Source organism: Cnephaeus nilssonii, assembly GCF_951640355.1.
Source record: "Cnephaeus nilssonii genome assembly, chromosome: 7".
Lineage (NCBI taxonomy): Eukaryota > Metazoa > Chordata > Mammalia > Chiroptera > Vespertilionidae > Cnephaeus > Cnephaeus nilssonii.
The window spans coordinates 10,928,848-10,940,616 of record NC_137078.1 but is presented as its reverse complement, the minus strand read 5'-3'; the positions used below and the strand labels follow the sequence as shown (position 1 = coordinate 10,940,616).

Below are 11,769 nucleotides of genomic sequence, written 5' to 3'. Positions count from 1 at the left end.
GAAACCCTCAGAGAAAAGCCCAGCAATTTGATGGGCCAAGCCAAGGCCTAAGGCCCGAGGCACATAGGATTCTGTCCAGCACTGCTTTTCTATAGCTTCACCTCAACATATGAGTGTGCTGCTGTTCTTCAGAAAGCCTTTTCAACTTTCTAGGAAACTACACCAGGAAAATAATCAGAAATGTGGATTTCTGATTTACATAGATTGTTTAGAATAGCAACACTAGAAGAATGTTTAAATGTATTTTGTGTATGCATATGTACAGTCAGTCTTTAATATGGTATTTTTAAAGAATGTTTATTAATATTGAAAAATACTTTATGATACAATGTTAGAAGAAAAAGTAAAATATAAAATCAGAAATTTAACGATTCTGCTTTTATAAATGTGTATGTGCATAGAAAATATATTAAAAGAAAACATCTCAAAATAATAGCCACGGCTATCTCCCAGTGATGGGGATGACAAAATTCAATTTCCTCTTATATTTTGCTGTGTTTTATACATTTTCTACAATAATAATATATTATAATTAGAAAAAAGTTTCATTTTATCAAGAAAGTCTTTTTTATAAGGGTGAGTTCTGTTCTGACTCAGCAATAAATCTGTGCTGAATAAGAACTTATTTTTTCAGGTTCCAGTTACCTTTACATAGCCCTTCTTTCAAGAAAATGATCCAGACTGGCCAGTGCTGCTCAGTTGGTTGAGTGTTGTTCCATGCACCGACAGGTCATTGATTGGATTCTGCGTCAGGAAATGTGCCCGGGTAGTGAGCTCGATCCCCAGAGTGCAGGAGGCAGCTAATCGATGTTTCTCTCTCACTGATGTTTCTATCTCCCTCTTCCTTCCTCTCTTTCTAAAAAAACCAATGAAAACATTAAAACAGATCTAATCCCTGCTGTAACTCCTGCCAGACTCTGCCTGTGTCTGTAACTAGCCCACCAGGTGTCATGCCATATCGACAGGACTCACCATTACAGGAAAGCAGGTAAAGGGATTTGAAAAAACAAATTCCCTTGTCTGCTGGTTCAGCAAATACTTATTGAGGTGCTTCTCTCCCAGGCACATTTTTAGCATTTTATGTTCAGCAACTTAGTCTGAGGGCCTGGATGGAGAGATCTGGGGCCATGATTTGAAGCTTCATTCCTTTTGGAAACTGTGCCCAGGTAAACATTTCTCCAATGTGTCAGTTCTCTGCACAGATTAGCAAAACTCTCTGAAACATGACTTTGAGATATTAATTTTAAAAAGTATTCAATGAGAATATTCTGTATGTCAAATTCTAGGCCAAGAACAGTGGATATGGAGAGAATGTGCTGAGAGCCCCTCCAGCCACGCAGCAATGTTTTTCCACTGTGTGGCCTGCCGACATGACCATAATACATCACTACTGCTCACTGTGAGGATGCGCTGAGGTAACTGTGCGGCTCCCCCGCCTAGCACTGGAACATCGCCATTGTAATTTCCACTCTATCAGTTACTGTACTTGATATTCAAGCCTATAACTTGATATTCAAGCGCCACCTTTCTAATTCTTCTGGTAAAGTTTAAATGCACCCTGACAAATAAAACAATGGCTCCCCTCCTCTTTGTAGATGTACTGTGAAACCTGTATAGATAGCAGACCATCATAATTTAATCTCCCATCTGTTGTAAACAAAGCTTCATTCTCTTGGTACATATTATTATTCTGAATACATTAACACTAGATTTATCAATATCACCCAAGAATTGAAGTATTTGGCCCAAACAATATGCAAAAACAGTCCACAATTTCCCCTAATACTCCCACTTCTTGACACTCCCTGAGGCCCAGTCACTGATTCTGAGCTTCAGAATCAATACAGTATTAGAAGTGGGTGATAGTCAATAGCAAAAACCCTCTGCCCAACTTACTACAAGTTTCAAAGCATCTGAAATGTCAGTACTCTTAAGCTAGTAAAGCTAATGAATAAAATCTATGGGGTGAATACTTATGACCAACAATGCACTTATCAACAAAATATAAAAAATGTCTTTGTATTTGAAACACGTTTTGTATGTAGGACCATTATAACAGAGATTCCCAAGCTTTAGTGAACACGTGAGTCCCCTGGGACCTTGTGATTATGCAGGTCCCGAATCTGTCGGCCCACAAGTGGGGTCAGAGACTGCATTTTCACCAGACCCCAAGCAATGCTGATGCTGCCGGTCCCCGGATCACACTTGGAAGAGCAGAGATCCTCAGATTTATCTTATATAGAGAAAAATGAGCATTGGAGGAAAATTCTGAGCTATCAAAAATAAAGAACCTTCTTTTAGAGCAAGATAATAAGCTTCAGAAAGTTCTTCAAGGTGTGGGTCTTTGGGACACTGTCTTTGGAAGGCCAGGCATGGCAGAGGGGAGTCACTGTCATGGCCAAGGGCCTCGGGATGGGAGGTGCAAGAAAGAAGGGGAGGTTAGCCACCAGAGCCTTCATGTGGGGCATGGAGGCAGCTTATCTTCAAACACATGTGCCAAGTGAAACATGTAGCATGAAAACGCTTTGCAGAGTACAATATAAATGTCGGGTAATATTATCATCATCTTGCACAGCATTCTGGATCCCGAGGCCCAGGCTTAGAGGGTGTGGAAAATAAAAGAAACACAATGCCTATTTCAGAAAGCACTGGGAGGCACTGAAGGTTTCTTGAGATGAAGTCTGGGACCACTGGGTGGGGAAGGGAACAATCACCTCATTTCTTCTTTTACTCCAGTCTCTGCCTGAATTGGCTATTCCTACCCATAACCACCCAACCTCGTCCCAGCGTGAAGTAAGCTTGCCAAAGGAGCTAAAATGTGCTGCTTGACTTTTCCACTTACTGATTTCTCTCCACAGCTTCCATACAACCTCACCCAAAGCACAAGCGTACAGCAAATTTTCCCATCTCATCATCAACATCAAAGGAAATAAAACAGGCTGTTTTCCCCTAATATGTTCTACATTCCATCCATCTATCTATTTATCCAACTGTCTATCCATCCATCATCTATCTATCTACACATGTATGTTATGCTGAATAGACTATGCTAATTAGACCGGATAGACCTGATGTCTTTTGGACATCATTCTGGACGTCCTTCCTGACAAAGCCAGGGCCCAAGGGAAGCCGCCCAGGGTCCTGAGGCTGGCCCAGGTGAAGCCACCTGGGGTCCTGGTTGCCTGCCTGGGCGAAGCCAGCCTGGGTCCCGGGTGCCTGTGGCCAGCCAGAGGGAGGGAAGCCTGGGTCCCAGGTGTGGGGGTGAGGTAGAGGTGGTTAGGGGCAATCAGGCAGGCAGGCAAGTGGTTATGGGTGATCAGGCAGGCAGGCAGGTGAGCGGTTAGGAGCTAGTGGTCCCAGATTGCGAGAGGGTGCAGGCTGGGCTGAGGGACACGCCCCCCCCGCTGCATGAATTTTATGCACCAGGCCTCTAGTGATATATATATATATATATATATATATATATATATATATATATAATAATATATATTCTTATATCTTTCATGAGGTTGAGATTTCTCAGTCCTTGTTGTGTGTGGTTCATGATGCTATTTATATATATATATATATTTTTTGGTTTCATCAGTATCGTGGGTTGATCTTGGACAGTTAGCAGTAACTTGCTTCACTTATTGGTAAATGCTGATTTGTCTATGATCTTGTGGACCTCCTATCAATAGAAGCAATGTTTGCTCAGGAATGGGAACTGTTGGTGTTTGTTTTCTTGTTAGAGTCTTTTATAGGAACAACTCAGAGGATAAAATTACCTTGCTTTTGACAGCTACCTGGTCAAAGAAGTTTCAACATTGTCTGATTTGGTGTACTGGGGAGAAGAAATTTGGCTTCAAAGTCCAAGTTATGATCACTGGACTCCAAATTAGAATGAAAATGGATGGAAAATTTTGTGATTAAATGTTTAATAGCAGTTGACCATAAGAGGTGCATACTTCTGGCACCTAATACCTCACTTAACATCTATCCAAGTGATTGATTGATCACTTACTCCAAGCAAGGATCTTGGTTATATATCACTAGAAGCAATATTTGCCATGAAGGTGTTCACAGCCTGTGTGTATGTGTATACTGGCATGTGTGTGTGTAAATAGACATATCTGTCCCAGGGTATATGTGTGTCTTAGTGTAATCATCTAAATGTGTGTGTGTGTGTGTGTGTGTGTGTGTGTGTGTGTGTGTGTGTGAAAGAGAGAGACAGAGAGAGAGAAAGAGAGAGAGAGAGAGAGAACAAAGAAATTTAGACAAATAAACTTCTTCAAGATGATATGCCAAAGAAAAGGTAGAGGTAAGCACAGAGCACTGAGGGGACACACAGGAGGGTCTCCTGACCCAATTGTGGAGGTTAAAGGAAGGCTTCCCACTGGAGTGACATACCTAAGCTGAGATTTGAAGGATGAATAGGAATAGCCAGGTAAAGTGTAGGAGGAATCAGAGGAAAAGATATATTAAAGATCCAATGTGAGTCTATTTTGGCATGAAGGTAACGTTGAGTGTGGGGCAGGAGGACCCATGAGAGTCAGGAAGGGTGAGGTAAACAGAGAACAGAATATACCTTCTATGTCCACATATCAGAGAGAAGCTCCACACCATATTTCCACCACTCACTCTCTGCTGCAATAATAATCCCTGAAATATTCTTCTGTGGTTTATTCACTGGTGAAACCTGAAAGTCTTTAACTATTTTTCTACCCGATTTCTTCCTGCTCCATGTAATCATTGTGTAACACACACACACACACACACACACACACACACACACACACACAAGAATGGTGGGTGTAGGAAAGAAAGGGAAGCTTGGCCTCTCTCTTCACAGAAACCACAGCTCTTTATGAACAAGGAGCGCTTCTGCCTCCCACTTAAAAAACATTCACACACAGTGAGGCATCTCAACAAGTAACTTACAATCACCGCATCCACTCTCCTGTTAATGCAGGAATACAAGACCCATCTTATGCAGCCAATGGTCTAGATTCTAGATTTAGGTGAGTTGATTTAAGAGGTCTGATGGAACTGCCTGTATGGTTATCCAAATAAGTAATTTCTTAAGAACATGAAATACAGGGGAGATCCACAGCATGATGAAAGAAGCCCAAGATAGCATCAGAAATGACCTAATAGAGGAGGAATTAGGGCAGAGGTGATCACTATCCCAACTTTCGCTAAATTTAACATGACTAGCCAAATAAGAGAAATGATTATTGAGAAATTGTAGACGTCTAGCCAAAAGTTTGGGCGATGGAAAATTATAGTTGAAACATAAAATTTTACAATGCAAGGATTGTGGAATGATGAATGTCTTTTATATTTTAAGAATGCAGTTCAATGGACCATCTCTTAGCATTATCCTGAAAGCTTATACTTTTGATTAAAATCATAAAGTCTATCTTAGAGAGTCAGGAAACAGTGTGCATAAACCGAAACATTCTACCACCTGGGTAACTAGTGTTTTCATTTTCTTTCTAGCTTTAATTTAATCAAATGGGTCCTGGTCAATATAGAATTATTGTTTGTAAACTTTGTGTAGAAAATTAAAAAAAAAAGAAAATTTAAAAGATTATTTAAGAGTTTATACATGGCATCATTTTTTAAGAAATACAAAATCAGACCCAAACTTAGCCATAGTGCTTGGGGAAATGACCAATGCATATGATTTGGTGTTGCCTACCTGAAGGGGCCAGAGGTTAACTGGGGACAGACTCTAACAACCCATGTGAATAGTCCTATGATCCTTCACATGCTGACTTTAGAGGAGGGTGGTGATTAAGGAGGGAGGAGGCCAGCTGGAGAAAGGCTAGATATGAATCCTGGCTGTGCTCCACTCCAGATGTCACTCTGTTCATTTCCACCTTGTCTGCTTCACTTACATCGACTTTCCTAACTAAGCCAGAATCTCAAATACTCGTGTAATTGCATGGGACTAGATGATGAGAGAGTGTTGAGGTTTGGAATTACTAATGCCAAGATCTGTCACACTAGAGAGCATTGTGTACCGTGAACAAGAAACCCAAAGGAATAAAAGAGTAATAAAATAATAATTGTGGTTATGAGGTGTTTAGCAGATCCAAATTTCCATGATATGATAACTAATAAAAATGTTTCTCAAGAAACATTTACCCTAATAGGAAGAAATCACATGGTTTAAATCAGTTAAGTTTGGTTCAATGAGCATTTATAGAGATCCTCTTATATTTGAGGAACTGTGAATAACAATGGGAATAAACAGATGAATTACAAATAGTAATATTGGTGACAAGTGTGTCCCTCCCTATCTCCAACATAAACTGAATGAAAACATTTCTAAAGAATTAGAAAACATAATGATTCCCAGCTCGAGGCCAGGCACTGTGCTAGATTCTAAGGCTATGAAGTTTATTAAGACAAAGTTCTTATCCTTAAACTATACAGCTTATATTCATAGGCTATTCAGCTATTTTCCTTTTTCTGCTGCTTTATGAAGAACAGAAACTCTCAGGATCAAAAGAGTCATCATTCAGTACAGAAATAAACTCTAAAAGATGGCAAAACTTGGTCTAGTTATTTGGGAACATGATCATGAGAAAATATGGGGTTTCCAGAAATGGATAGACAAGACAGAGGAAAGTCTCCCAGTCACTTCCTTAGCATTGAACTCTATGTTATGACATCTATATTCTGACTTGGCACACTGTCATCTTCTGTGGCAATTTTATTCCCATGTATTTAAAATAGGGCCAAGATTTAGCATATAAAAATGCAGTTTATTTTTAGATATGATTGAATTTCAAATAAGTTATTCATTCTTTATCTGAAATTCAAATGTAACTGAGTGTTCTGAATTTTATCTGGTAAGCTAATTGGAAGTTAGCTCTATATTTATGGAGATTATATACCAGTTCTGCTGGGGAGCACCCATTTTTAAGCCTGAAGAAACTCTGTTTATTTCTTTAAAAATATGTTTTTATTGATTTTAGAGAAAGGAAGGAGAGGGAGAGAGAGAGAAAGGCATCAATGATGAGAGAGAATAATCAATCAGTTGCCTCCAGTACACCCCCTTCTGAGGATTGAGCCTCCAACCTGGGCATGGAAATCAATCTGTGACCGCTTGGTTAATAGATTGACACTCAATCACTGAGCCACACAGACTGCGTTCTGTTTAAAGTTGTCTCTGGTTACCTGAGTTAACTCAGCCCTACTATTCAAAACTTGTTTTGTTTTTATTAATCTTTGAATTAAGCCAAAAATCTTTGTCTATTTCTTTAATGATTTTTATGAGCTCTTTTGAGTTTTTACCTAGGTAACTGTCTCTCATTGCTTTTCAATTTTCATTTGGCCTCTATCAGATTAATAATTACATTCTTGGTCTTATATTCTAAAAACTATTGGTACTTGTAATCCATACCAAGGTACCACATGAGAAATTACTGAATTTTAATCAGATTTCATTACATAGTAGACCCTGGAAAGTTACTTATCATTGACCTGAATTTTGCTGTTAGGAGAAAAGGTGACAGGAAGAATAATAGCAGACTTTGACCTTCTGAGAATGTGAGACCAATTAAAGCAATATTTTTTATGCAGTACATTTGGTTTGAAATGCATCATCTCCGTGGTCAAACTGGGATTAGTTAAATTCATTTATTCCTTCACAGATATTTGAATCAGACGGCACAATGCCAAATATTAGAGAAAGACTGACCTCATGTGTGGGGAGCTGGCAGTCCATAGCTGTGTTTCTAACTTAGTGGTGGCCTATCACATGCAGCTACTTAAATTTAAATTTTCATCAATATCACATGTGGCTACTATCTGAATTTTAAATACTCAATAGCCACACATGGCTGGTGGTGACTGTATTAGGGGACATTTTCAACAGCATCCAAAGTTCTATTAGACAGTACAGATCTATATGGAAAACAGATATGGAATAGTTACTTTCACGAATTTTTTATAGTAATATCAATTATGTTATGTGAAATAAACATTTAAGGAGTTATGTGATAATATAATAGAGGAAAGCCTCTCTGAGGAAGGGGGTGTTTTGAGCTGAAATGGAAAGAATGGGTAGAAACTAATACACACATAGTTAAGGGATAAAAAGAACTCTCTGGGTTAAGAGGCTAGTATGTCCAAAGGTTCTGAGGGGGAAGGAGCAAGCAGCATTTAGAGAATAAACAGAAGGCACAAAGGAGGAAGAGGAGAGAGGCACAAGAGGAACCTGGAGAAGTAGTAGAAACCTGGAGAGCCATGGTAAGGATTGGGGTCTGTACCTGAAAAACCACTGAAGGATCATGTGCTGAAGAGTGATATGTTGAGATCTACACTTGTGATCATAACTCTGGTTGCTGGGCAGCAGGTGACGGCTGGAAAACCAGGTGCATGCTCTGCAGTCATCCTGGAAGAGAGAGTATGGTGGCTGGAAGCATGAAGTCATGTGCTGGGACTGCCTAACAAATACTATAGACCGGAGGACTTAAACAACAGACACACATTGTCTCATTGTTCTGGAGACCAAAAATCCAAGATCAAGGTATCAGAAGGGTTGGCTTCTTCTAAAGGCCAGGAGGGAAGATCTGCTCAGGCTTCTCTCCTTGGCTTGGCTGTCTTCTCCCTGTGTTTTCATATGGTCTTTCTTTTGTACGTGCCTGTGCCCAGATTTTCTCTTCTTATAAGGACACCAGTCATGTTGGATTAGGGTCCACCCATATGACGTCATTTTACCTAATTACCCTGTCTCCATATACAGTCACATTCTGAGGTGCTAGGGATTAGGATCTGAGCAGCAACACTGATACCTTCTTCATTACAAACTATAAAACACCAGTAAAATGAACTTAAATAAATCCCTGATTGTTATAAAGTGTCAACAAGGTAAACTCCAAGAAAAATGCCAAAGGGAAAAAGGTATCTGAGAATAATGAAAACATTTTCAAGCTGAAAATTTTAAGATCTCAGAAAATTCATCAAACAAGTCTAAAATTTTAAAAAATTAAAAAGGAGTGTGTGTCAAACAACCCAGAGAATAAATTAGGAATAACTAACAATCATTGAAACTTTCTAGGAGTACTGCTGTGCTGAGCACTTCACCTGCATCAGATTGCTAACCCACAGCAGCCCCTGAGGGGGGTCATTTTCTCCTTTAACAAATGAGGAAATTGATTCAATTACTTGGCCCTGGTCAAACTATCTACCAAGTGACTGAGCCAAGATTTAGACCAGTGTTTGTTTGATTATGCTCTTAAAACTGTATTGCAGAAAAAAGACAAGAGAAGATACAGAAATTATTCAGCAAGATCAGTACTTTTAAAGGTGACTCATTCTGTCTCCCAGGCTCAACCCCTTGATCTCCTTTAACACTGATGAATGCACAGAGAAGCCCACCTGCCCTGCATTGCTCAGAGAACTATGTGTAAGTCTGTCCTTTCTGGGAAAGCATTTGTCAAAAAGAAACCAAAAGATACAATTTTCCTTCTAGAAATTGATCCTAAAAATGATTCAGAAACTCAGCAAAAGCATTGCTTAAAACATGAAAGTAGTTTAAATTATGCTGCCATTTAAATGATATTGGAAAACATTAATGATATTAGAAAATGCTCTCATAATTAAGGGGAAAAATTCAAGACTAAAGCTTGAGTATATATAGCATTATCCTGATTTTTTTAAAAGCATATAAACATATGCTGAGAAAAAAATGGTTGGAAAAAGTCCATAAAGCATTATGAATGGCTGCTCTGAGTGCTGCATCTGCTAGTGATTTGTATTTTCTTCTTAAAATTTTTTTGTTTTCCAAATTCTCCAAAATGAGCATGTGTGATTTTTATTATAAATATTAATAAGTGAATATTTTTAAAAGGCCAAATAATAAATTTTTGCTAAATATGTTATAGAAATAATTCTTTTACTTCTTAATCAGTAAAAGAAATAAAGAAGTAAGGAAAACCCTGAAATAGGAAAATAAATTGAAATAAATGTAATAGAAAAAAGAATTCATAATAGTAAAAAAATGGGAAGTAGCTCATATGATGGAGTAATTATTATATTAATCATCTACACTAATAAAAGAGAAATATGCTAATTGACCGTACCTCTGCTACACCCACAGACAATCAGGAGTGATATGCAAATTAACCCAACAAAGATGGCTGGTAAATTTGCATATGCAGGCTGGGCAGGAAGCGCCAGACGCTGCCTGTGGGGTCCAGGCCGAAATCAGGGACCCAGGCAGGCACCGGGCAGGCGCCGGGCAGGCGGGAGTGGCCAGCATCTCCGGGATCACTGTCTGCCCCTGGGCTGCCTGCGGACACAGGTGGAGCAGGCCCAGGTTGAACATTTTAATGAAAATGGGATGCTTGTGCCCCGCCCCACCGCACCCCATCCCTTGTGAGGAGAGGGCAGTGGGCAGTTAGAAGGCACCGGGGTTCGGAAGGGACTGGGAGCAACCTGCAGGCGCGCTACCAGGAAGAGGTGCTGAACCACGAGGACGCCGAGGGCTGGTTGATGGAAGCCTGCAAAGGTACAGATGAGGCGGCTCTCACTGGCATTGAGGTCGAAAAGCGCATCCACAGCCTGATGGATCAAATCGCCTTTCTGAATAAGGTGCAGGGAGAGGAGATCATCGAGTTGCAGGCGCAGATCCAGTATGCTCAGATCTCTGTGGAGATGGACATGTTCTCCAAGTCCGACCTCTCCGCTGTGCTCAAGGACATCCGCACCCAGTACGAGAAGCTGGCTGCCAAGAACATGCAGAATGCCAAAGAATGGTACAAGAGCCACTTCACCGTACTGACCGAGAGTGCTGCCAAGAACACCTATGCGGTGCCCGCCGCCAAGGATGAGGTGTCTGAGAGCCACCGCCTGCTCCAGGCCAAGACCCTGGAGATGGAAGCAAGCCAGGGCATGAATGAAGCACTGGGAAAGCAGCTGCAAGAGCTGGAGGATAAGCAGAACGCTGATGTTAGTGCTATGCAGGATACAATCAACAAATTAGAAAATGAGTTGAGAACTTCAAAGAGTGAAATGGCACGATATTTAAAAGAATACCAGGACCTCCTCAATGTGAAGATGGCTTTTGATATTGACATTGCAGCTTATAGGAAACTCTTGGAAGGTGAGGAGACCCAGCTCAGTTTCACCAGCGTGGAAAGCATAGTCAGCGGCTACTCCCAGAGTTTCCAGGTCTTTGGTCAATCTGCCTACAGTGGTTTACAGACCAGCTCCTACTTGATGTCCGCTTGCTCCTTCCCTTCTTAATACACCAGCCACGTCCATGAGGAGCAGATCGAGGTGGAGGAGATCATTGAGGGCGCAAAAGTCGAGGAAGCTAAGGATGAACCCCCCTCTGAAGGAGAAGCTGAAGAGGAGGAGAAGGAGAAGGAAGAGGCTGAGGAAGAGGAAGGAGAGGAAGAGGAAGAGGTGCCAAGGAAGAATTTGAGGATGCAAAGGAGGAAGAAGGAGGTGAAGGTGAAGGAGAAGATGCCCAAGAAGCTGAGGACGAGAAGAAAGATGAAGGTGCTGGGGAGGAGCAAGCAACCAAGAAGAAATATTGAGCCCTCCTTTCCTTAATTATTTTAGGAATAATCCTCCTGAAACCGGGTCAACCCTGTCACCAACCAAGTAGTTGAGTTCCCGATACTATATGAATTAAGAAGTCAATATATGTAACATTCTGAGGTGACTCAGGTTGGACATTAAATGTTGTGCTATGACTTTTCTCCTTCTGCAGAGTATCTGTTTGCTTGCAGAGTGGCTTCCTGGCTTGCTGCCAGCCTGTGCATG

General features: G+C 40.6%; 1 pseudogene across 1 annotated transcript; it reads left to right on the top strand.

The window, feature by feature from the left end:
* The first annotated feature begins 950 nt into the window (after positions 1-950).
* Positions 951-11,540, top strand: LOC307102738 (neurofilament light polypeptide-like; annotated as a pseudogene). Its single transcript has 2 exons — positions 951-988; positions 10,383-11,540. The product of its transcript is annotated as a neurofilament light polypeptide-like (transcript).
* The last annotated feature ends 229 nt before the right edge of the window (positions 11,541-11,769 follow it).